The 25904-nt window shown below is 43.1% G+C and overlaps 1 protein-coding gene across 2 annotated transcripts in view; it reads left to right on the top strand.

Moving 5' to 3' along the window:
• Nucleotides 1-25904, top strand: part of cfap20dc (CFAP20 domain containing) — a 365860-nt gene that overhangs the window by 20929 nt on the left and 319027 nt on the right. The window lies entirely within an intron of this gene.

The following is a 25904-nucleotide window of genomic DNA, read 5'->3' as shown; positions in this document are numbered from 1 at the left end:
ATGGAGTGCTCTGCTTACTCTTGGTAGCTAGATGGAGCGCTTTGTAATAGTGGATTAGAAATGAACAGCTGGCAGGAGATCGAAATGCCTTTTGCAGTTAACCTAAGAGCAATTTTGACTGCAATTAAAGAAATCTGGTCATCAGCAGTCTTATAGGCAGTGAAAGCAGCGGAGCCTCCACATGGTGGGGCGGGGGTTGGGGGGGATAAAAATTACTTCTGAAATGGTAATTTAATTTAGCTGGATGTTGTGCTATCCATTTGCCAACCTAATTTGTATATGTCTGTCACTGTTAATGTACAGGTCAACAATGAAGGGGAGGGGGGGCGGCATTTACCTTGATTTTAATTTTGACAAACCTCCATATGTTGCCTAACTTTTCTGCCCATTCCCTGTGTCAAGAATTCTTCCATTTGGAACATTCTTACCTGTGTTCCAACTCCTCCTATCACAATGGCTGCTTGTTTCTGCAGTCAGATAGTTAACCATTGCTGTCTGGATGAATTTCCTACTTGGTTGCAGGAGTAAGGCGCTGATTCTAACAAATGGAATGGGTGGGTGAAGGATTTCCTACTTCTGATCCCTTACTGCCGCTATTTACACTTCCTACTGTCACAAATTAGGTGTACTGAATTGTTCCCATATATTGCTACCAATTGCCATGTTTAGCTGTCCTTGTAAGCACTGATTATGATGTTGAATTTATGTGACTGCAGCAGAGAAAGTGGTATTTCTAAAGCTGTCACAATGTAAAAATTCCTATGTAACAAAGACAACATTCCATTTGAACCACATATGCAAGTAACTTCCGACTGTCAGCACTTTTGTTTAATTTTTTAAAAATGATGTCCTTTTAGCGAAGAGTTGAATGTAACTAGTTACTATCCCCAAGCTTATCCCCTGACTTTCTCAATCTTGGATTTACAAAATGCTGGTTCCCCTCGTCTATGCAGCCCATGCTATATGAGGAGCTTCCCATAGTCCTTCACACAGATGCCACTTGTTTTATTCGTTCATGGGATGTGGGCGTCGCTGGCGAGGCCGGCATTTATTGCCTCTCCCTAATTGCCCTTGAGAAAGTGGTGTTGAGCCGCCTTCTTGAACCGCTGCAGTCCATGTGGTGAAGGTTCTCCCACAGTGCTGTTGGGAAGGGAGTTCCAGGATTTTGACCCAACGACGATGAAGGAAAGACGATATATTTCCAAGTCGTGATGGTGTGTGACTTGGAGGGGAACATGCAGGTGGTGTTGTTCCCATGGACCTGCTGCTCTTGTCCTTCTAGGTGGTAGAGGTTGCGGGTTTGGGAGGTTCTGTCGAAGAAGCCTTGGCGAGCTGCTGCAGTGCATCCTGTGGATGGTACACACTGCAGCCACTGTGCGCCAGTGGTGAAGGGAGTGAATGTTTAGGGTGGTGGATGAGGTGCCAATCAAGCGGGCTGCTTTGTCCTGGATGGTGTCAAGCTTCTTGAGTGTTGTTGGAGCTGCACTCATCCAGGCAAGTGGAGAGTATTCCATCACACTCCTGACTTGTGCCTTGTAGATGGTGGAAAGGCTTGGGGAGTCAGGAGGTGAGTTACTTGCCGCAGAATACCCAGCCTCTGGCGTGCTCTTGTGGCCACAGTATTTATATGGCTGGTCCAGTTAAGTTTCTGGTCAATGGTGACCCCCAGGATGTTGATGGTGAGGGATTTTGCGATGGTATTGCTGTTGAATGTCAAGGGGAGGTTGTTGGACTCTCTCTTGTTGGAGATGGTCATTGCCTGGCACTTATCTGGCGTGAATGTTACTTGCCACTTATGAGCCCAAGCCTGGATGTTGTCCAGGTCTTGCTGCATGCAGGCTCGGACTGCTTCATTATCTGAGGGGTTGCGAATGGAACTGAACACTGTGCAATCATCAGCGAACATCCCCATTTCTGACCTTATGATGGAGAGAAGGTCATTGATGAAGCAGCTGAAGATGGTTAGGCCGAGGACACTGCCTTGAGGAACTCCTGAAGCAATGTCCTGGGGCTGAGATGATTGGCCACCAACAACCACTACCATCTTCCTTTGTGCTCGGTATGACTCCAGCCACTGGAGAGTTTTTCCCCTGATTCCCATTGACTTCAATTTTACTAGGGCTCCTTGGTGCCACACTTGGTCAAATGCTGCCTTGATGTCAAGGGCAGTCACTCTCTCCTCACCTCTGGAATTCAGCTCTTTTGTCCATGTTTGGACCAAAGCTATAATGAGGGCTGGAGCAGAGTGGTCCTGGCGGAACCCAAACTGAGCATCGGTGAGCAGGTTATTGGTGACTGAGTGCCACTTGATAGCACTGTCGACGACACCTTCCATCACTTTGCTGATGAACGAGAGTAGAATGATGGGGCGGTAATTGGCCGGATTGGATTTGTCCTGCTTTTTGTGGACAGGACATACCTGGGCAATTTTCCACATTGTTGGGTAGATGCCAGTGTTGTAGCTGTACTGGAACAGCTTGGCTAGAGGCACAGCTAGTTCTGGAGCACAGGTCTTCAGCACTACAGCCGGGATGTTGTCGGGGCCCATAGCCTTTGCTGTATCCAGTGCACTCAGCTGTTTCTTGATATCATGTGGAGTGAATCATGGTTAATAAGGCACTGTGATAATTCAGCGCAGCAGCAGAAATTATGAAGAATGACTTGTGTCTAAATAATGCCTTATCACATCTCAGATATGTCTCAGCACTTCATATATATAAAACGACTTAAACTTATAAAGTGCTTTAATGTAGAAAAAAAAGTCCCAAGGTTCTTCAGAGATGTAAGGAAAAAAATGAATGCACCGTTAATTATTTTGAAGTGAAATGACTTGTTGTGTCGGCAAATCCAGGAGCCCTTTTGCACACAGAAAGATCTCATGAACAGCAATGAGATGAATGACCAGTTAATTTGTTCTTGGTGGTGGTGGTGGTTTACGAAGGAATGTTGGCAAGGATATTAAAAAGACTCACCATTCTTCTTTGAGAGGCCTTGATTTAATGTCTTAACTGAAGGACGGTGGCTCTGACAATGTAGTACTTCCTCAGTACTGCACTGGAATGTCAGCCTAGCTTATGTGCTGCAACTTCTGCAATGTGGGTTGAACACAGAAACTTCTGAGATGGTGGCAAGAGTGATATCCCTCTGCATGACCTGATAACACTAGCACATCTCATCGAGCAGGCATCACATTTGTTTCCAAAGGCATGCAATGCTGCCTCTCTGCTTCATTCATCTCAAATCTCAGGAACTGGAGGATCCCATCTGGTATTTCATTGGGGATATGGAGATAATGTGGATCTGTGGAGAGTCTAATAGACAATAATGGAGAGATTTATTTTCGAATTAACTTTGATAAAGAGAATATGGGGAATTGAATTATTCATAGTAAGGGAAAATACTACCACTTTATGAACCAACAACTTTCAGATAAAATATTAGTATGTTTGAGCTGTTTCCATTTCAATATTTTGGATTTTACCTGATGAAACATTAATGTCTATTCTGCCAGGTTTAATACATTTTGTACATCTCAGTGACAGCAATGTCTTTATCTTTATCCATAATACAATATCTTATTTTAACTTCTATTTTTAATTTTAAATGCTGAGATTTTAAAAGGGACTGAGCAAATATTCAGGGTTTAACTTTGTATTTATTTCATATTTTTAACCTAATTTTTAATTTTTGCATTTTTTTTATCCCTAGATCCTTTCAGGGATTTTTTTTGTTTGTCTCCCCACTGGTCATGTGACTCCTGCTGTAATCAAGTTTGCTGCCTTTTAAGCTTCCTGGCTTTGCTGTGCTTGAACTGGTAGCTGGAGATTCAGATAGCAACCAAATGATGACACTTGCACTGGTTCCCCGCCCCCCTCCCCACCACCATCCAGTACATTGCTACAGAGCTGGAAGAATTCAGTGCAATGGCGGATTGATAAATAGTAATAAAACAAAGAAAGGTATCAGAGTTTTAGTAACTTATTCGCTCCTGCCATGGCCATAGCAAGACCAATGAGTTGAAAGAACAATTCTGTAAAAATTAAGAGGTTTTGCTTAAAATCTTGTCGCCTTCCTTTTCCAGTTGACCACCCCTTTAATGAGTGGTGCATTATTCCATCAGCAGCAACATTTATCTGAAGAAAGGGTGGTCTGTACAGCATACTCAAGAGAATAGTGCATTAAAACCCACTAAGAAATAAAATTGACTCAGGAAGATGACTTTTGCCACGCTGGTTACTGCACTCTGCTGTATTAACCATAAATTAAATTATCTAAGATGAAATCCCATATAAAATAGGGATCTGTTATTTTAGGTCTAACCACCTTGGTGCTTAACTTTAGCATACAAAGCTTGTAGAGTATCATTTTGTGACCGTTGGATATCTCCAGTGGGCATTGCAAATAATCTATAGTATAAACTACTATATAAGTGCATTGTACTTCTGTTGATGGAAAACTGTTAGTAACCATTATTTCTCAAGACCACTTTCTCCTCTGAATTTGGAATTGATCGCAAGTGCTCGCTTGTAACATTGTTACTTCCAAAAACTCTTGTGGGACTCACTTGCGGTCATCAAACTTATTGCTACCTCAGGCTTATTGCCAGTTCTTTGAAGTTTTGATTATTTACCACATTTGTCCATTTATCTGCTACAATAGTGTCACCTCTTTATTGCTGATTTTTACCTTGTTTTTATTGTGATAGTTGATATTTTCAGGCAGTTACTTAGTCATTTCCCTATGATTTCTGGTTAATTGCACATTTGCTTATTTATATAGGAGATTTTTTACAACTTCAAATAATGATTGTTGTTTCATGATCATCATCAGATTATCAACAACTATCAATTAGTCTGGGTCTTGCAAGATCTGAAAATGCACACTTTGAAAAGGTTGTCTCTCTCTGTGTTTGTTTCTCAGTTTATTTGTTTTCTTTCTGTCCATTGCTTGAATCCAATCCAATCCAAATAATTGAACCTGAACGACTGAAGATTTAGCCACCAAAGTAACCAAAAAGAACTGCTTGATGGTAGGGCAATGTGTGTATATTTCGTTAATAAAAAAAAACTTTCAGTGCAGCAAATACCTTGTCATCCTACTTCATTCTTGGTTGCTGTGGAGTTGTGAAATATTGATTTGAGAAATGGTCTATTGGCTGTAATCATTTTGTTACGATGGATAGCTGACCATGGGTTAAAAAGCAAAATAGGACACGCGGGTAAGTTTTTATCTCTTATGTTTTGCAACTGTTAGACCTCCGTGGCACTGCTTATGGTGAAAGTTTGTGAGGGTAGAAGTTTGTGAGGGTCTGTCAGAATTTTTACAGTTTATTCAGCTCTGCGCAAAGCGCAGTTTTGATCTAGGGACATGGATATCACAAATGGGAATCCCGCTATATTATGAAGAGGATGAGGAGACAGAAGAAGCTTGATTAGAGACTCTTAGAATGAGGCAGCATTGAAGACATTTGTTTCCTACAGGCAGATTCCCATTCACTGGGGTTTACAGATGTTTACTTTGTTTTCCCTGTGCTTCACTGTCTCAGAAGATTGTGCTTCTCCTCCCCCTGCCCCCAACCCACCCCGAGGCTGCTGAGGAGGTGTCTGCTGTTGGCTGAAGACCTGCAACCCACTTCCACTAAGAGAACTGCATTGTCTATACCAGTCAAAGTCACCGCTGCCCTGAATTTCTTTACAATTGGATCCTTCCATGCACCATTTAGTGACCTTTGCCGCATTAGTCAGGCAGCAGCTTATCATTGCATAAAGGTCACTGATGCTGTCTTCCATTGGCACTTCATTTCAATGGAACAGACAAACAAAGAAAGAGAGTTATGCATTTATGTAAACTGGTAGGGTTCCAACAGATGCAAGGAGCAATTCCTGAATGGATGTGGCACTCAAAGCCCCATATAACAACCATCTCCATTTCATGAATAGGAAAGACTTTCATTCCATTAATGTGCAGCCAGTGTGCAATGCCAATTACTTTATCCTGCATGTAAATGTCCATTACCCAGTAAGCTGCCATGATGCTTTCAGCATTCGACAACCTACCATACCAGCCCTGAAAGCCATGTATCAGGATGGTTGATTTGAGATTGGAGCTGTCCCCAACTCCAGTAAGGCTTCTGCAACGAGGAGGTGGGGGGGGGGGGGCGGGTAATGTCAGTACAAGAATTGTGATAGAGCAAACCAGAGCAATTCTGAAGGCTCATTTTAGGTGCCTGGATGAATCTCTGCAATACATCCCAGCAAGAGTCTCCAGATCATTGTAGTTTGTTGTGTACTATATAACATCAATATAAAGAAAGACTTTTTGCTTCTGAATGTTAAAGGGGATGATGAAGATGGTGGGGAAAGACCACCATCAGCACAACAGCAGGAGGCTGCACAGGAAGGGGAGGATGTGACCAGCAGTCAGGGGAAGGAGGGCACAACTTATAGCCCAGTGCTTTTAATAAATAAAAGTTGACACATCACAGTCATTTCATATCTTTCTGTTCTCTCCCTTCCCAAACCCTCAAAGTCATTCACAGGTAAAGACATCTGCCTATATTCTTCATGTGACAGTAGTTTATAGTTGCCAACTAAATTATTTAATCAAGCACCTGGTCTTCTACTTCTATGAGGGGCTCCCTGAGTGAGATGAGATTGAGCGGTGAGTGACTGGGATGGTTTCCCTGGAAGCTGAGGAGTCTGAAGTGACAGTCGTCTCAGTGAAGCAGCTGTCCCAGTGGGAACAAGCTCTCGCTGGTCTTTCTCTTAATGTCATGAGGTGCTGCGCTCATGTCTGAAGCCTCCTTGGATATTGGAGAGGACCTTAGGATGCAAGCTCTTTGCCGTTCTCTGGAGAGACAGTGACATCTGTGATCATTCCTTTCATCCCACTAGTGCAGGGCTACAGACCGAATAGTTCCAATACGGCCTTGGCAGCCCCTTGTAAGTGTGGCGTTCAGGCTGACTGTCAAGACATCTATTGAAGCAGTGGTACTTGCCACTCTGGAAGCCGCACTAGAGCCTGCTCCTGGCACCTTATTGCTGCAGAAATCTGCTGGATTATCTCTCCAGGGTGTTTTGCATGTCGCGAGAGACTACTTCCAATATTTTGCAGATGTGTGCAGTGGACTCTTGCCACTTCGCCATCATCTCAAACATATACATGGAAACTGTCTCCACTGACTGTACTTGAGATTGATGCTCCCTTATCATAATTCTTTTAAAGACTGGGTCCCTGAGATCTGGCTGCCTATGATCAGCCGCCGGTGGTCATTTTCCACCCTCCGTGGTGGAATAACACTTTCCCTCTCTTCCACGTCCAGATCTTCATGCTCGTCAGTGCTTAATGCCTCAATTGTGAAACCCCTTCTGATTTGTTTGTTACTTTCTCCTGTGCTGGTGCTTTTGCACCTGTAAGTTACCTTGACAGAGTTGGCGGTGAAGTGGCAGGATTTGCAGATCTGGATGTGGCTCTGGAAGTGCCCGGCAGTGATTGGAGAGGCTAGCCTTTTCCTCTAAGATGTGAAACACAAAAGAGCTTGTTGCAGTTCTGCTTTCTGCAACTTAAAAAGTGATGTCACCTTTTGACTAGCTGCATCCTTTTAAAAGCTGCAAAAGCATTCACTCTCCCTCTTTCTCAGTGGTGGTAACCCAATGCAGAGTAGTATCACTGCTCCTAATCTGTCCTGCATGGCATGAGGGCCCTCGGAGGAAACTTCAGTGATGGCGGATGTGGAAGAGAATTCAGCTCCCTGTATCCCTAAATATTGAATTAAGTCACATCTTTTGGCGTGAGCAATTTTTAAAATAATCCATACAACATCATGCCCATACATTTCCCCATAAATGCTACCCTTTAATAGCTTTGTTTTTTAACTAAAGAATTGATATACACAAAGGCTCACAAACACAATTTTTGGCAATTTTCCCTGCTGTATTTCTGAGAAGCTTTATACATGGTGTATATTTTAACCCCCAGTAGTCTTGTAGTGATGTAAAACTATTCAGTGAGTACAGAGAGATGTTGATGTGGCAGAAGACAAAATTAGAAACAGATTGTAGGTAGAATCATAGAAAAGTTATGGCACAGAAGGAGGCTATTCGGCCTATCGTGTCCACGCCAGCTGAGAAACGAGCCACCCAGCCTAATCCCACTTTCCTGCATTTTGTCCGTAGCCCTGCAGGTCACGGCTTTTCAGGTGCACATCCAGGTATTTTTTAAATGAGTTGAGGGTTTCTGCCTGTACCACCCTCTCAGGCAGTGAGTTCCAGACCCCCCACCACTCTCTGGGTGAAATAACTTTTCCTCATTTCCATTCTAATCCTTCTACCAATCACTTTAAATCTATGCCCCCAGGTTATTTACCCCTCCACTAAGGGGAATAGGTTCTTCCTATCCACTCTATCTAGGCCCCTCATAATTTTGTACACATCAATCAAATCACCACTAAGCCTCCTCTGTTCCAAGGAAAACAACCCCAGCCTATCCAATCTGTCATCATAGCAAAAATTCTTCAGTCCTGGCAACATCCTTGAAAATCTCCTCTGCACCCTCTCTAGTGCAATTACATCCTTCCTGTAATGTGGTGACCAGAACTGTGCGCAGTACTCAAGCTGTGGACTAACTGGTGTTTTATACAGTTCCAGCATAACATCCCTGCTTTTATATTCTATGCCTCGGCTAATAAAGGAAAGCATTCCATATGCCTTCTTAACCACGTTATCTACCTGTCCTGCTACCTTCAGGGATCTGTGGACATGCACTCCAAAGTCCCTCACTTCCTCTGCACCTCTCAGTATCCTCCCATTTATTGTGTATTCCCTTGCCTTGTTTGCTCTCCCCTAATGCATTACCTCACACTTCTCCGGATTGAACTCCATTTGCCACTTTTCTGCCCATCTGACCAGTCCATTGATATCTTCCTGCAGTCTACATCTTTCCTCTTCACTGTCAACCGCACGGCCTATCTTTGTGTCATCCGCAAATTTCTTAATCATGCCCCCTACGTTTAAGTCCAAATCCTTAATGTATACCACAAAAAGCAAAGGACCAAGTACCGAGCCCTGCGGCACCCCACTAGAAACAGCCTTCCAGTCGCAAAAACACCCATCGACCATTACCCTTCGCTTCCTGCCACTGAGCCAATTTTGGATCCAATTTGCCACATTTCCTTGGATCCCATGGGCCTTTACTTTTTTGACCAATCTGCCATGTGGGACCTTGTCAAAAGCCTTGCTAAAATCCATGTAGACTACATCAATTGCACTACCCTCATCGATCCTCCTTGTCACCGTCTCAAAAAATTCAATCAAGTTAGTCAGACACGACCTCCCTTTAACAAATCCATGCAGACTGTCTTGATTAGCTCGTGCCTTTCTAAGTGACAGTTTATCCTGTCCCTCAGAATTGATTCCAATAATTTGCTCACCATCGAGGTTAGGCTGACTGGCTTGTAATTACTCGGTCTATCCTTCGCTCCCTTTTTAAACAACGGTACAATGTTAGCTGTCCTCCAACCCTTCGGCACTATGCCTGTATCCAGTGAAGTTTGGAAAATGATTGTTGAAACCCCCAGCTATTGCCTCCATGGCTTTCTTTTAACAGCCTGGGATACAGTTCATCCGGCCCTGGTGATTTATCCACTTTCAAAGATGCTTAATATTTCCTCTCTCACTATGTTTATCCCATCCAATATTTCACACTCCTCCTCCTTAGCTTCAATCCCTGCATGTAGGAGATTTTCATCCCATCAGCCAAAGCTGGATTTGAACCAAGGTCCCAGAGGTAAAACAGCAATGTGTTAACCAATAACTCTTACTTGAATAGAGCAAAAACACACAAAGTTAAAAGAAAGGAGCCAAGTACTTCATTTTGAGATTAAAAGGGTTTTAAAAAGGTAACCGTTAACTGTTGGAATAATCACACTTGCTGGGAAGAAGGCAGAAAAAATTGCCATACAAAAAGCAAGAGAATTTGAATTTCATTCCAATGTAACAAAAAACATTGCTGCCTTTGGAGTTGAGCCTGTGAAGATGTCCAAATAAGATTTATTTTACTAGACTTGTGAAATATTTGAGGTTGGATGAAAGTGGATTGTTGTACAGTGACCTGCAAAGACTCCTTTTTTATCAAAATATGCCATTGTTCGTTTAAATTTGCGTAGTGGAACTTTCATTGTCTGCCATAATGGAAATTAGCAGATAATCAACAGTCCTCAAGTTTTGGTCTTGCATGTATGACACAGCAATACATTGGGCCCGAGAATGATGATGAATACAATACAAATACATTTAGTTTAATCTTTCTATACTGTGAAGTTTTTTTTGTACCGGATGGAGGGAGATTATTGTTTGTGGGCTGTGCAATATTTTGTACAGGGCTTTGTCCAATGGAAATGTTGGCAAAAGTCAGGAAGACAGTTCATGGAAGTTCCACTGAACTCAACTTTTAGCTGTGAAGTTAATTTGAATGCAATTTTTAATTATGGTGCTTTCTTGCATTTATCACAGTAGGCATAATCAATAAATTCATGATAAAATTGTTCCATTTTATTACTTGAAAAATAATTTTCAAAATTAAACTTTTTTTTCTGTTTAGTAGCTCATCATTTTCTTCATTCTCCAAGTGAAGCAGCATCTGGTGTGTGCATAGGTGAAGATGATCAGTATTTAGACAAGGGAATTGGTTTTCACTGACATTTTCGTGACTAAAAATATTTGGATATGAACACAAAAAAACTTCACACTGGACCAACATGTATTTGAAATAGTCAATAGTTCCACAGGGACTGGGTGATGCTTTCTGATGCTCATTGTGTTTTAAAGTCATGATGACTTGGGAGGATCGCAGCCGCACTGCGAAAAGAGTGGCTGCAAGCGTAATGTGTTGCCTGGATGATAATGCGGTGTGGGTTAGGGCTGGCTGGGTTTGTTTGTGTGCAATTTTTTTCCACCACCTCCTGTTTTGGAGATGACCCGTACAGAAGTAAGTCAAGGAGGAATGAAAGTGTAAATTGTTACAGCCAGGGAGTAATGAAGAAAAAAAATAAAAGTACCAAAGCAAATTGATTTGGGAGTAAGAGAAATGGAATCTGAAAGAAAAGAACTAAGGTTTAAGATAGTTCAATCTGAGAGAATGAGAGGCGAAGGAAAGATTTAAGGAGAAATAAAGAAATGTCACAAAGAACCAGCGGACATGAACAATGTCATAGTCTATGAAGTATAGTAGGATGTTGGTACACTGATCTGATATCACCTGTGGTATCACTTATACGCTGATTTTATTATTTAATTTTTCAGATAATTATTGTAACACAAGATAGTAAACATAATTATATTACTGACCCAATTGAAAACATGGAGAAGAATGAAAATAATATTCTATGCAATACAGTAAGACCTATTCTCCTTAATATATTTAAAGAATTTCAAACTTGTCAAGCATTCCTTCTTCTCCAGTTTTACATTTTTTTACTGGAAAGATCTATGAGCAACAGCCAGACAAAGGCTGAAAATATGGAACTCAAAATGTGCAGATATCTAAGTACCAAAGTACTAAACAGTTAACACTACCGTATGTAAGTGGTGATGATCCTGTTTGCACATAAAGCAGATTTATGTTACTTTATTCTGTCCATGTATTCTTTGTTTAGTGCTTAGTCAAATATTAATTAGTCTGTTCAAAAAATAGTGACAGAGGTAGTTAATTTGTTTGCCCAATAACGAATTCTACCAATGCTAAAAAATGTATGTTTTAACAAAAAGTGACTGCTTATAGGACATAGCCCAAAGGTTGAAATGTCCTGAAGTGAGTGTTTTATCTTGTTGACCTCAGCAAAGAATTTTTCCACATTGGGAAACATTCAGATGACTGAAGCTATTGTCTTTATGCCTCCGCCCCCCCACCCTCACCCCCCGCTTCCCAGATGAGCTCCATTCCTTTGCCATCAGTTCCATCCCCCTCTCCGGCCATTACTTTCGGTTAAACCAGACTATTCGCAACCTCTGTGTCCTAATTGACCTCGAACTGAGCTCTCCTGGCTGGCCTCCCATCCTTCACCGCCCCCCATTCTTCACCCTCATAAGTTGAGCACCTCCAAAACTCTGCTGTCCCTATCATACCCCACACCAAATCCTGATCACCATCACCCCTGTGCTCTCTGTCCTACATTGGCTCCTGGTCCCCAAACGTCTCTAATTTAAAATTATTATCCTAGTGTTCAAATCCCTTAATGGCTCACCCCTCCCTATCTCTGCAGTCTCATCCAACCCTCTAAGAATTCTGCGTTCCTCCAACCTTTGCCTCGTGCATTCTCTACTCCCTTTGCCCCAGCTGTCTAGGCCCTAAGGTTTGAAAGTACCTCTCTAAACCTCACCACCTTTCCATATCTCTCTCTCTCTCTCTCTCTCTCTCTCTCGTCCTTTAAGACCCTCCCTAAAACCTATCTCTCTGCCCAAGTTTTTAAGCTCCCCTCCTAATACCTCCTTTGGCTCAGTGGCAATTTTGGTCTGATTATGCTTTGGTGAACCACCTTGTGACAATTTCCTACGCTAAAGGTGCTATATAACTGCAAATTGTTGTTGTTGCCTGCTTCAACAGACTGCCAGCTTTATTCTGAAATTTTATAACCTGAACTTGCTTGCATGTGAGCATCTTACACTGCAGAGAATCTGAAAAAGTATACTTCTTCCAATAAAACCTTGGGCTTTAAAGTAAAAAGTGGGCAATCTTCAAATGTCCAATTTTCAAATTTTTTTATCTTGAAATTTTGTTAATCATTTAATGCAAAATCATTTTGAGCATTTTATTTTACCACTTCTAACTGCATCATAGGAAAATTGAGAACCAATGAGAAAGACTGCTATAACCAAGATGTGTCGTAGTGGAAAACTGTATAATCGCATAGCCCCAAATTAAAGGAATCCAAGGAGCTAAATTGCTTACTTCACAGAACCAATAATTCTTCAAACCCTTTTCCAGAGAGCTGGATTGAGTTCTGAATAAAACCAGCCTCAAAAATACTGCAATGTGTATTTACTCCTTGCTTTAATACACTGCTCCTGCTCTCAACATGTGCTGGTCGCTTCTGTCTAAGTAAGCAGTTCGGGAGCTAAGCATGACTTCAGTCAGATAATTCTAAATTCAAAGCCAGATCGTTATTCAAAGCTCCATGCCTCATCACTGTTCATTTCCATATGACTCACTGTGAAACATTAGTACTCAACAAGGACTCTTCTTTCTACAAAACAATATCAGTGGCTAGTATAAGATGATGACTCCACTTCAAAAAATTTTTTTATTGAAATTATATATTGTTACAATGCATTATGTTTTGGGGTTTTCATACTAGAAATTTTTCTTGTGTTTAATGCCACAGACCGTTCCTGTAATTAAATCATTGTTCCTTATAAATTGGACTTTGCCTTTACTTGCCCAATATCTAGGTAATTGTAGTGAACCTCGGATTCAAACAGAGTGCCTGTGTCACTGCATTTTAGCTCACTGGAAATATCACGTGCAGCCATGCGGTTTCCTGATTTCAGAAAGGTGAAAGAGTAAACACTATCGGACTGTGGTTTTGGCTATAAACTATTAGACAGGTTTATTGAACAGGGAACAGAAAAATGAATGGTAGCAAAACAAGCAATAGTTTGTAGTAATGTTATACTTAACTATACATCCTTAAAATACAGAAAACAACAAAGTTATTTCTCTAGCACTACCACTCTATATAAAACTGAATCTTGAATCCGGAAGGCAAATGGAATATTTGTAGGGGGATGGAGTATAAAAGCAGGGAAGTCTTGCTACAACTGTACAGAGTGCTGGTGAGTCCACACCTGGAGTACTGCATACAGTTCTGGTGCCCTTATTTAAGGAAGGATACACTTGCATTGGAGGCAGTTCAGAGAAGGTTCACTCGGTTGATTCCGGGTATGGAAGGGTTGTCTAATGAGGAAAGATTGAACAGGTTGGGTCTATACTCTCTGGAGTTTAGAAGAATGAGAGCAGATCTTATTGAAACATACAATAAGATCTGAGGGGACTCGATAGGTAGATGCTGAGAGGATGTTACCCCTCATGGGGAATCTAAAACTAGGGGGCATAGTCTCAGAATAAGGGGTCGCCCATTTATGATGGAAATGAGGAGGAATTTCTTCCCCAGAGGGCCATGAATCTTTGGAATTCTTTACCCCAGAAAGCTGTGGAGGCTGAGTCATTGAATATATTCAAGGCTGAGTTAGATAAGTTTTTGATCAGCAAGAGATTCAAAGGATATGGGGAAAAGGCGGGAAAGTGGAGTTGAGGTAAAAAATCAAATCAGCCATGATCTCATTAAATGGCAGAGCAGGCTCGAAGGGCCAAATGGCCTACTCCTGCTCCTGTCTCTTATGGTCTTATGGTTTTATTGAAACAGTTCCGAATTGATCTTATGTGACAATTTGGTGCTGACCCACCACGGAGTTTCTGGCCATCTCTGATGGCTTCAGAATGACTGCTGATTTGGCAGAAGTCAGCCCCAGATACACTTTCAAGATCCTTTGAAGATATAACCGAACAAAGGAATTTTGTTATAAAAAAAGCACCTCTTAAACTATATTGAGCTGCCAAACAAACATGTATTTTAAAAGATATTTTTATTTGAATTGAATGGCTTTGTCCACTACCTGAGTGAAAATTAATCTGCACCACTTGATTGCTGCTGGAACTATCAAATTAACATCTATTAGTTTCAGCATTTTGAATATAATGAACCAGGCAAACAGGAACAGAGTTATAATTTATATTTATATGTCTCTGACTCTGTTGTGTATCAAGAATCCTATGCTGTTTTAAGTGAACCTGAATTTTAATCCTGTGCGTTCCATGACCAGCAGCACAGAAGCCACGAACATAATCCATCAGACAAAAATGCTTCATTTTTGTCATGCAATACATCTTTAATGTTTTCTTTTAGAAGCCATTGTCCTATTGCAGTGACCGTCAAAGTAGAGAACATCTCATTCATGGTTTGCTTTTTTTTTCCTTATTTGCTTGCTATGATTAAAACCCAGTGAGATTTGTAATCAGGATAATATGAAATTATGATCTGTTCAATTTTGCCCTTGATATACATTATACTAAGGTTGGTGGCAATAGCAAAAACAGAAAATGCTGGAAACACGCAGCAAATCAAGCATCATGGAGAGAACAGACGCGTTAACATTTCTAGTGTGGACCCTTCATCAGAACAGTAGAATAAAATTCGTCTTTTAAAATTTGTGATAATGGATGTCATCATATTTTCTTTTAATTGTACACAGAAAGTGAAAAAGTTTTCAGTGCATTCCAAGAATGCACTGCGGAGGTCAAGTTAACACAAAACTTACTGTGTATTTTTCAGGCCTTTTTCTTTAAATTTTATAATTTTGAGTGAATTTTTGAGCTGTTTATGGGAAGAGATATCAATCCTGGGGGTAGAATGCTTTTATATGATGTATATACCCAACGTTACCAGATCTGAGAAAGCACAAGATGGATACAAATTTTTTTCCGTGTGTTGTTCTTGTATCCTCAGAAAAGCATCCTCTTCTGCTCCAGTGGGGTAACTTTTCAATTTCTCATAACTGCCATCTTAGAGTCTTTTAAGTAAGCTTGCTAATTTAGTACCTATTTGTGCTAAACTATGGGTGGTTTCATGCTCAGGAAGCATACCCAGTGGGACTTCAGTCAAGTCTACTCAAGGTCAATACATGTTGTGCCCTTCAAGCCATCAGAGAGAGGATGATTTCATCCTCTCAATCTGGGCTTCTTTGAACCTACGTTGCAAAGTTGAAAAGATGGTGTTTCAACCCATTGAGCCACCCAGTCCCTGTTTATGTTTGATTTATCAGAGTGCACAGGTAACTTTTCTTTGTGCATCATTTCACCTGTTTACAGCAGCACCTCATTGTTGCCACTGGATGGTGCTGCAACAAATGTCTGCTTGAAAATATATTTAGGCTGTTTTAGTTTGCACTTCCAGATGCTTAATGGTGTACAGAATTGCATTACTCTACAGTTTCAACAACGGAAGGTTCTGTCTCTGCACAGTGCCACAAAATGGCTGGAATCATGTCCATTAAAAATGTAAACAATTTTACAACACCAAGTTATGGTCCAACGATTTTATTTGAAATTTACAAGCTTTCGGAGGCTTCCTCCTTCCTCAGGTAAATGTCAGGAACTCCTCGAAGCCTACGCATTTATAAATCACAGAACAATACATGGTGATTACAGATAGTCTTTGCAACTGCCCGTTGCCAAGGCAATCACAGTGTTCAGACAGAGAGGTGTTCCCTACAGAGCCCCCGAATATACAGTCAACAAAAAAAAACAAACAAAAAAAAAACAGAGAGAGAGAGGCAGAAACATCCGGAAGGCAGAGAAAGCCAGCAAATGACCCGTTATATTAAAAACAGACAGCTTTTGTTCGCTGGTGGGGTCACGTGTAGCGTAACATGAACCCAAGATCCCGGTTGAGGCTGTCCTCATGGGTGAGGAACTTGGCTATCAACTTCTGCTCGACGATTTTGCGTTGTCGTGTGTCTCGAAGGCCACCTTGGAGTACGCTTACCCGAAGGTGGGTGGCTGAATGTCCCTGACTGCTGAAGTGTTCCCCGACTGGGAGGGAACCCTCCTGTCTGGCGATTGTTGCGCGGTGTCCGTTCATCCGTTGTCGCAGCGTCTGCATGGTCTCGCCAATGTACCATGCTCTGGGGCATCCTTTCCTGCAACGTATGAGGTAGACAACGTTGGCCGAGTCACAGGAGTATGAACCATGCACCTGGTGGGTGGTGTCCTCTCGTGTGATGGTGGTATCTGTGTCGATGATCTGGCATGTCTTGCAGAGGTTACCGTGGCAGGGTTGTGTGGTGTCGTGGACGCTGTTCTCCTGAAAGCTGGGTAATTTGCTGCGAACGATAGTCTGTTTGAGGTTGGGTGGCTGTTTAAAGGCGAGTAGTGGAGGTGTGGGGATGGCCAGAGCGAGGTGTTCGTCGTCATTGATGACATGTTGAAGGCTGCGGAGAACATGGTGCAGTTTCTCCGCTCCGGGGAAGTACTGGACGACGAAGGGTACTCTGTTGGTTGCGTCCCGTGCTAGTCTTCTGAGGAGGTCTATGCGATTTTTCGCTGTGGCCCGTCGGAACTGTCGATCGATGAGTCGAGCGTCATATCCCGTTCTTACTAGGGCGTCTTTCAGCGTCTGTAGGTATCCATTGCGTTCCTCCTCGTCTGAGCAGACCCTGTGTATTCGCAGGACCTGTCCATAGGGGATGGCCTCTTTGACGTGGTTAGGGTGGAAGCTGGAAAAGTGGAGCATCGTGAGGTTGTCCGTGGTCTTGCGGTAGAGTGAGGTGATGAGGTGCCTGTCTTTGATGGAGATTCGTGTGTCCAAGAAAGAAACTGATTCTGAGGAGTAGTCCATGGTGAGCTTGATGGTGGGATGGAACTTGTTGATGTTATCGTGTAGTCTCTTTGGTGATTCTTCGCCGTGGGTCCATAGAAAGAAAATGTCGTCGATGTATCTGGTGTATAGTGTTGGTTGGAGGTCCTGTGCAGTGAAGAAGTCCTGCTCGAACTTGTGCATGAAAATGTTGGCATATTGGGGTGCGAATTTGGTCCCCATGGCTGTTCCGTGTGTTTGGGTAAAGAACTGGTTATCGAAGGTGAAGACATTGTGATCCAGGATGAAGCGGACAAGTTGTAGGATGGCGTCTGGAGATTGGCTGTTGTTGGTGTTGAGTATTGATGCTGTCGCAGTGATGCCGTCATCGTGGGGGATACTGGTGTAGAATGCCGAGACGTCCATCGTGGTGAGAAGTGTTCCTGGTTCAACTGGTCCGTGGGTACTGAGTTTTTGTAGAAAGTCTGTAGTGTCGCGACAGAAGCTGGGGGTTCCCTGCACGATGGGTTTCAGGATGCTCTCGATGTATCCAGAGAGGTTCTCACACAGGGTTCCGTTGCCTGATACGATAGGACGTCCGGGTGTGTTGGCTTTGTGTATCTTTGGGAGGCAGTAGAAGTCTCCCACGCGGGGAGTATGTGGGATCCCATGCCCCAGAGCACGGTACATTGGCGAGACCATGCAGACGTTGCGACAACGGATGAACGGACACCGCGCAACAATCGCCAGACAGGAGGGTTCCCTCCCAGTCGGCGAACACTTCAGCAGTCAGGGACATTCAGCCACCGACCTTCGGGTAAGCGTACTCCAAGGCGGCCTTCGAGACACACGACAATGCAAAACCGTTGAGCAGAAATTGATAGCCAAGTTCCTCACCCATGAGGACGGCCTCAACCGGGATCTTGGGTTCATGTCACGCTACACGTAACCCCACCAGCGAACAAAAGCTATCTGTTTTTAATATAACGGGTCATTTGCTGGCTTTCTCTGCCTTCCGGATGTTTCTGCCTCTCTCTCTCTGTTTTTTTTTGTTGACTGTATATTCGGGGGCTCTATAGGTAACACCTCTCTGTCTGAACACTGTGATTGCCTTGGCAATGGGCTGTTGCAAAGACTATCTGTAATCACCATGTATTGTTCTGTGATTTATAAATGCGTAGGCTTCGAGGAGTTCCTGACATTTACCTGAGGAAGGAGGAAGCCTCCGAAAGCTTGTAAATTTCAAATAAAATCGTTGGACTATAACTTGGTGTTGTAAAATTGTTTACAATTGTCAACCCCAGTCCATCACCGGCATCTCCACATCACTAAAAATGTAACATTGGAATAGAAATTGAAGTGCCCTACAGTGACAGGAATCCTGTTCTAGTGATTTTTGCTGGAAAGAGGTGAATACCAGTAAAGGGTGGGAAGTTCGAAAGTGGGGAAAAACAGCAACAAATACATATCGGGGTAGAGTTTCCGCTTTGGTGGAATCAGGAAATTGCGTCCGAAATTGCGCTGGGTATGTTACAGTTCAAGTTTGCAGTCACTTGCATCATCGTAAACATAAAATCTTCCATGAACCAGCGCAATTGCGCAGCGTAATAGAACGTAATCGTTTTTTTTTTGTTTCCATTGCAAGGTATTAATTGATGTATTTAAGAGTGGCAACCTGGTGCAGTTTCATTAATACAGCTGAAAATGGGTTTATCACAAAAAATAAGCATTTTTAGTGAGTGTCCAGTCCTTCACCTGTGAGTAACCTGATTTAAAATCACTGAAAATGACATAACAAAACTATACTGAACTATTTACTAGTTTCATTGATGTACACTGGTCAGTTTCTTAGTAAATTAAATATTTTTTGATATATAAAAACTTTTAAAATGTGCCTACTAGTGCGCCTAAGAAAATGAGTGCAATTTGAAGAGCCTTCTCTCACCCGTGCAATCGGTGGAATCTCGCACTGTTGACATGGGGCCAGTTTTGTGGGTGGGGCCTGATCTGGGTGAGTTGAATCTTAAACCAGCGTAAAAGATTGCGGAAAACACGAACCTTAGTGGTTTTGAGTGTAACTCACATCCGTTTAAAATTCCCCGATCTTTTGCGCTGGTTCGGATGATTTCACTGATATTAGTAGCAGAAACTCTATCCCCAGATATGTAAAGACAGTGCTTCATGTGTTCACAGTATTCAGTCGACATGCAAACACATCTGATTTGAATGTTTTTTGTGTCAGTCACTCATCTGATGACAAGAGTCCCCACCACTTATACCGGATATGCTTGTCATGGGCAGCTGCCGATATCTGGTAAATGGAGCTAACCATTTGCCAATTACACTGAAATCAATTACAAAGGCTCTGCACATAACAGATTAAGCAACGGCTATTTCGGGCATTTGTTTTTGGATTTTCTACTCCTCCAGTATATTTCAGAAACCTGTACACTATACTGCCTGGAAAGAAAGAGAAGGAAATATTAATAATCTGTCTGTTATCACATTCTCATTTACATTGTACGTTTTAGCGGGGCTCCTTGTTAGGGATATGCTGCCCCGAATTGTAATGCAGAAAATGTGAATTTCTCAGCACATATTTAGTACAAATAATTTACAGTGCATGTAAATTTTATCTGTAAAACATCTGCAAGTATAAATGAATCCAGTTTTTAGCAGTGTCAAATTGCCATGTCGGGGAACTCCTGGGCAGCAGTGACCATAGTAATTTAAAAAATCTGATTAGCCAATCAAAGGCTGCTGCCAATTTAGTACGAGTTTCAGATTTTAAGAAGGCTAAATGCCATTACAAAAATGGCAGAGGATTTGAAATAAGTAGATTGGGCAACCTTACTCGGCAGGGAAATTACTAATACTGAGGGAAAAATGGTTAGCCTCAAAGTATTCTAAGACGAGAAGAAGTCATGTATGTCCCTAGGGTCAAAAGAAGGGCACGTGGTAAGACAAAACTGAAGTGGCTAACTGGTCATGTGCAAGGACAAATTAAATTCAAACAGAAGTACTTTTACAAATTAAGAGAAAATAACCCCCAGGAAAACCGGCAACAAAAGCTGCCATTAGAACAGCCAAAGGCTAGTTGAGAAGAAGGTTGTGGATAACTGTGCTGGCAATAGAAAACCCTTTTGTTTTTCACTGTGTTAGGACTTAGAAGGCAATAAAAGATTCCATGAGGCCAATTAAAGGTCATCGTTGGGCAAACTCTAGTCAGCTCCCAGGACGTGGTGGAGGTTCTAAATGGCTATTTTGCATCACTATTCACTTCAGTGGACGATGCTTACTTTCCATTAATACAATATACAATTAACACAGAATATCAAAATGAATGCACATATAATCCGGGGATCTCAAATCTACTAGAGTTCCTGAGCCTTGTGGCTTTCATTCCAGCATGCTCAACGTAATGGGAGGATGTATTAAGTGAGCCCCTGGATTATATATTTAATAGTTTATCAGAGACTGGGATTGTTCCTATAGATTGGCGGGAGGCCAATATAGTACCAATATTTAAGAAGGACAGCAAACCAGAACCGGGAATCATAGGCCAATTATAGCTTAATTTCAGTTCTTGGAAAGTTGTTAGAAGGGATCATTAGAGATACTCTGTGTGACCACTCGAGTAAAGATTATTTGACTCCCAACATGACTTCTGGAAAAGGAAGTCATGCCTCACCAATGTGGTAGAATTTTTTTGAGGCGATAACTCGGTTGTTGGATCAGGGTAGCCCTATTGACATTATTTATTTGGACTTTCAGAAAGCTTTTGACAAGGTGCTGCACAGCAGGTTACTTTATAAGATAGAGTCTTGTGGTATAGGAGGGCAGGTCTTGGATTGGATAGGGAATTGGTTACGTTCTCACAGGCAGAGGGTTGTTATTAATGGAAGTGGTTCTGTGTGGAGACCAGTTACTTGTGGAGTCCATGCCAGGACTGCTGCTCTTTATGACCTGCATTAATTATCTGGTGTCATGGGTACTGTGCACAAGTTACAGATGCTACAGGAAAGATAGAGCAGGAGGTAAGAGAGGAGGGGGAGTTGCGGAGAGCGGGAATATAAAGAGCAGCGACCCGAGACCTGAGCGGCGGCGGACCTGGGCGGAACCAGAGGCGAGAGACCGGAGAGCGGGAATATAAAGAGCAGCGACCCGAGGCTTGCTCTGAGACCAGCGGCAGAGTTCGGGGTGACGTCACCAGTCAGAAAGTGACGCGGCACAGGGGAGGCAGCTGATTGGTGAGTAGGTTCAGGTGAATATTTCTACCATTTTACTGTAAGTAAAGTAATAAGAAAGGGAAGGTCTGCAGGTTTTATAGCAGGTAGTGTTTTTTTAGTGAACCTAGGTCCCTGGTATAGTTAACCTTTTCTAATTTCAACGTAATTTAAAAGGGGTAACTAAGCTAAGGCAAGTCATGGCAGCAGACCTCGCACCCGTGATATGCCCCTCCTGCAAGATGTGGGAAGTCATGGACACTACCAGTGTCCCTGCCGACCATGTGTGCGGGAAGTGTGTCCACTTGCAGCTACTGACCGATCGTATCTTGGAGCTGGAGCTGCGGGTGGACTCACTGTGGAGCATCCGCGATGCAGAGAAACTCGTGGATAGCACGTTTAGCGAGTTGGTCACACCGCAGGTAAAGGGACTACAGGCAGGAAGTGAATGGGTGACCACCAGGCAGAGTAAGAGGTGCAGGCAGGTAGTGCAGGGGTCCCCTGTGGCCATTCCCCTCTCAAACAGGTATACCGTTTTGGATACTGTTGGGGGTGATGGCTCACCAGGGGAAGGTGGCAGCGGCCAGGTTCATGGCACCGTGGCTGGCTCTGCTGCACAGGACGGCAGGAAAAAGAGTGGCAGAGCTATAGTGATAGGGGACTCGATTGTAAGGGGAATAGACAGGCGTTTCTGCGGACGCAACTGAGACTCCAGGATGGTATGTTGCCTCCCTGGTGCAAGGGTCAGGGATGTCTTGGAGCGGCTGCAGAACATTCTGGAGGGGGAGGGTGAACAGCCAGTTGTCGTGGTGCATATAGGTACCAACGATATAGGTAAAAAACGGGATGAGGTCCTACAAGCTGAATTTAGGGAGTTAGGAGTTAAACTAAAAAGTAGGACCTCAAAGGTAGTAATCTCAGGATTGCTACCAGTGCCACGGGCTAGTCAGAGTAGGAATGACAGGATAGCTAGGATGAATACGTGGCTTGAGAGATGGTGCAAGAGGGAGGGATTCATATTCCTGGGACATTGGAACCGGTTCTGGGGGAGGTGGGACCAGTACAAATTGGACGGTCTGCATCTGGGCAGGACTGGAACCAATGTCCTAGGGGGAGTGTTTGCTAGTGCTGTTGGGGAGGGTTTAAACTAATGTGGCAGGGGGATGGGAACCGATGCAGGAAGTCAGTGGGAAGTAAAGTGGTGACAGAAACAAAAGGCAGTAAGGGAGAGTGTACAAAACATGACCGGACAGATGGTCTGAGAAAGCAGGGCAAAGACCAAGGGAAGTCTAGATTAAACTGCATTTATTTCAATGCAAGAAGTCTGATGGGCAAGGCAGATGAACTCAGGGCATGGATGGGCACATGGGACTGGGATGTTATAGCTATTACTGAAACATGGCTAAGGGAGGGGCAGGACTGGCAGCTCAATATTCCAGGGGGAGTTGCGTTCTTGATTAGGGAGAACATCACGGCAGTAGTGAGAGATGATATATCCGAGGGTTCGCCCACGGAGTCAAAATGGGTAGAACTGAAAAATAAGAAGGGAGAGATCACGTTGATAGGATTGTACTACAGACCCCCAAATAGTCAACGGGAAATTGAGGAGCAAATATGTAAGGAGATTACAGACAGCTGCAAGAAAAATAGGGTGGTAATAGTAGGGGACTTTAACTTTCCCAACATTGACTGGGACAGCCATAGCATTAGGGGCTTGGATGGAGAGAAATTTGTTGAGTGTATTCAGGAGGAATTTCTCATTCAGTATGTGGATGGCCCGACTAGAGAGGGGGGAAAACTTGACCTCCTCTTGGGAAATAAGGAAGGGCAGGTGACAGAAGTGTTAGTGAGGGATCACTTTGGGACCAGTGATCATAATTCCATTAGTTTTAGGATAGCTATGGAGAATGATAGGTCTGGCCCAGAAGTTAAAATTCTAAATTGGGGAAAGGCCAATTTTGATGGTATTAGACAGGAACTTTCAGAAGTTGATTGGGAGAGTCTGTTGGCAGGCAAAGGGACGTCTGGTAAGTGGGAGGCCTTCAAAAGTGTGTTAACCAGGGTTCAGGGTAAGCACATTCCTTATAAAGTGAAGGGCAAGGCTGGTAGAAGTAGGGAACCTTGGATGTCTCGGGAGATTGAGGCCCTAGTCAGAAAGAAGAAGGAGGCATATGACATGCATAGGCAGCTGGGTTCAAGTGGATCTCTTGAAGAGTATAGAGATTGCCGGAGTAGAGTTAAGAGAGAAATCAGGAGGGCAAAAAGGGGATATGAGATTGCTTTGGCAGATAAGGCACAGGAGAATCCAAAGAGCTTCTACAAATACATAAAGGGCAAAAGAGTAACTAGGGAGAGAGTAGGGCCACTTAAGGATCAACAAGGTCATCTATGTGCGGAACCACTAGAGATGGGTGAGATCCTAAATGACTATTTTGCATCGGTATTTACGGTTGAGAAAGGCATGGATGTTAGGGAACTTGGGGAAATAAATAGTGATGTCTTGAGGAGTGTACATATTACAGAGAGGGAGGTGCTGGAAGTCTTAACGCGCATCAAGGTAGATAAATCTCCGGGACCTGATGAAATGTATCCCAGGACGTTATGGGAGGTTAGGGAGGAAATTGCGGGTCCCCTAGCAGAGATATTTCAATCATCGACAGCGACAGGTGAGGTGCCTGAAGATTGGAGGGTAGCAAATGTTGTGCCTTTGTTTAAGAAGGGAGGCAGGGAAAAGCCTGGGAACTACAGACCGGTGAGCCTGACATCTACAGAGGGTATTCTGAGAAACAGGATCTACGGGCATTTGGAGAGGCAGGGACTGGTTAGGAACAGTCAGCATGGTTTTGTGAGAGGAAAATCATGTCTCACAAATTTGATTGAGTTTTTTGAAGGGGTAACCAAGAAGACAGATGAGGGCTGTGCAGTAAACGTGGTCTACATGGACTTTAGCAAAGCCTTTGACAAGGTACCGCATGGTCGGTTGTTACATAAGGTTAAATCTCACGGGATCCAAGGTGAGGCAGCCAATGGGATACAAAATTGGATTGACGACAGAAGACAGAGGGTGGTTGTAGAGGGTTGTTTTTCAAACTGGAGGCCTGTGACCAGCGGTGTGCCTCAGGGATCGGTGCTGGGTCCGCTGTTATTTGTTATTTATATTAATGATTTGGATGAGAATTTAGGAGGCATGGTTAGTAAGTTTGCAGATGACACCAAGATTGGTGGCATTGTGGACAGTGAAGAAGGTTATCTAGGATTGCAACGGGATCTTGATAAATTGGGCCAGTGGGCCGATGAATGGCAGATGGAGTTTAATTTAGATAAATGTGAGGTGATGCATTTTGGCAGATCAAATCGGGCCAGGACCTACTCCGTTAATGGTAGGGCGTTGGGGAGAGTTATAGAACAAAGAGATCTAGGAGTACAGGTTCATAGCTCCTTGAAAGTGGAGTCACAGGTGGATAGGGTGGTGAAGAAGGCATTCAGCATGCTTGGTTTCATTGGTCAGAACATTGAATACAGGAGTTGGGCTGTCTTGTTGAAGTTGTACAAGACATTAATAAGGCCACACTTGGAATACTGTGTACAGTTCTGGTCACCCTATTATAGAAAGGATATTATTAAACTAGAAAGAGTGCAGAAAAGATTTACTAGGATGCTACCGGGACTTGATGGTTTGACTTATAGGGAGAGGTTGGATAGACTGAGACTTTTTTCCCTGGAGAGTAGGAGGTTTAGGGTGATCTTATAGAAGTCTATAAAATAATGAGGGGCATAGATAAGGTCGATAGTCAAAATCTTTTCCCAAAGGTAGGGGAGTCTATAACGAGGGGGCATAGATTTAAGGTGAGAGGGGAGAGATACAAAAGGGTCCAGAGGGGCAATTTTTTCACTCAAAGGGTGGTGAGTTTCTGGAACGAGCTGCCAGAGGCAGTAGTGGAGGCGGGTACAATTTTGTCTTTTAAAAAGCATTTGGACAGTTACATGGGTAAGATGGGTATAGAGGGATATGGGCCAAGTGCAGGCAATTGGGACTAGCTTAGTGGTATAAACTGGGCGACATGGACATGTTGGGCCGAAGGACCTGTTTCCATGTTGTAAACTTCTATGATTCTAAGTTTGGGGATGACACAAAGATCTGTGCTAGTGTTAGGACCCTAGATGAGGAGCAAAAGACGACAATCTGACCTAGATGCAATGCGGGAAGAGGCCCGCATTTGGAAGATGTCATTTAATGTAAATCAGTGAAGTGTCATGCATGTGGTTAGGGCTAA

This window comes from Heptranchias perlo, chromosome 17, assembly GCF_035084215.1.
Source record: "Heptranchias perlo isolate sHepPer1 chromosome 17, sHepPer1.hap1, whole genome shotgun sequence".
In the NCBI taxonomy this organism is placed as follows: domain Eukaryota; kingdom Metazoa; phylum Chordata; class Chondrichthyes; order Hexanchiformes; family Hexanchidae; genus Heptranchias; species Heptranchias perlo.
The sequence above is the reverse complement of the archived record's forward strand: the minus strand, read 5'-3'. Positions and strand labels throughout refer to the sequence as shown.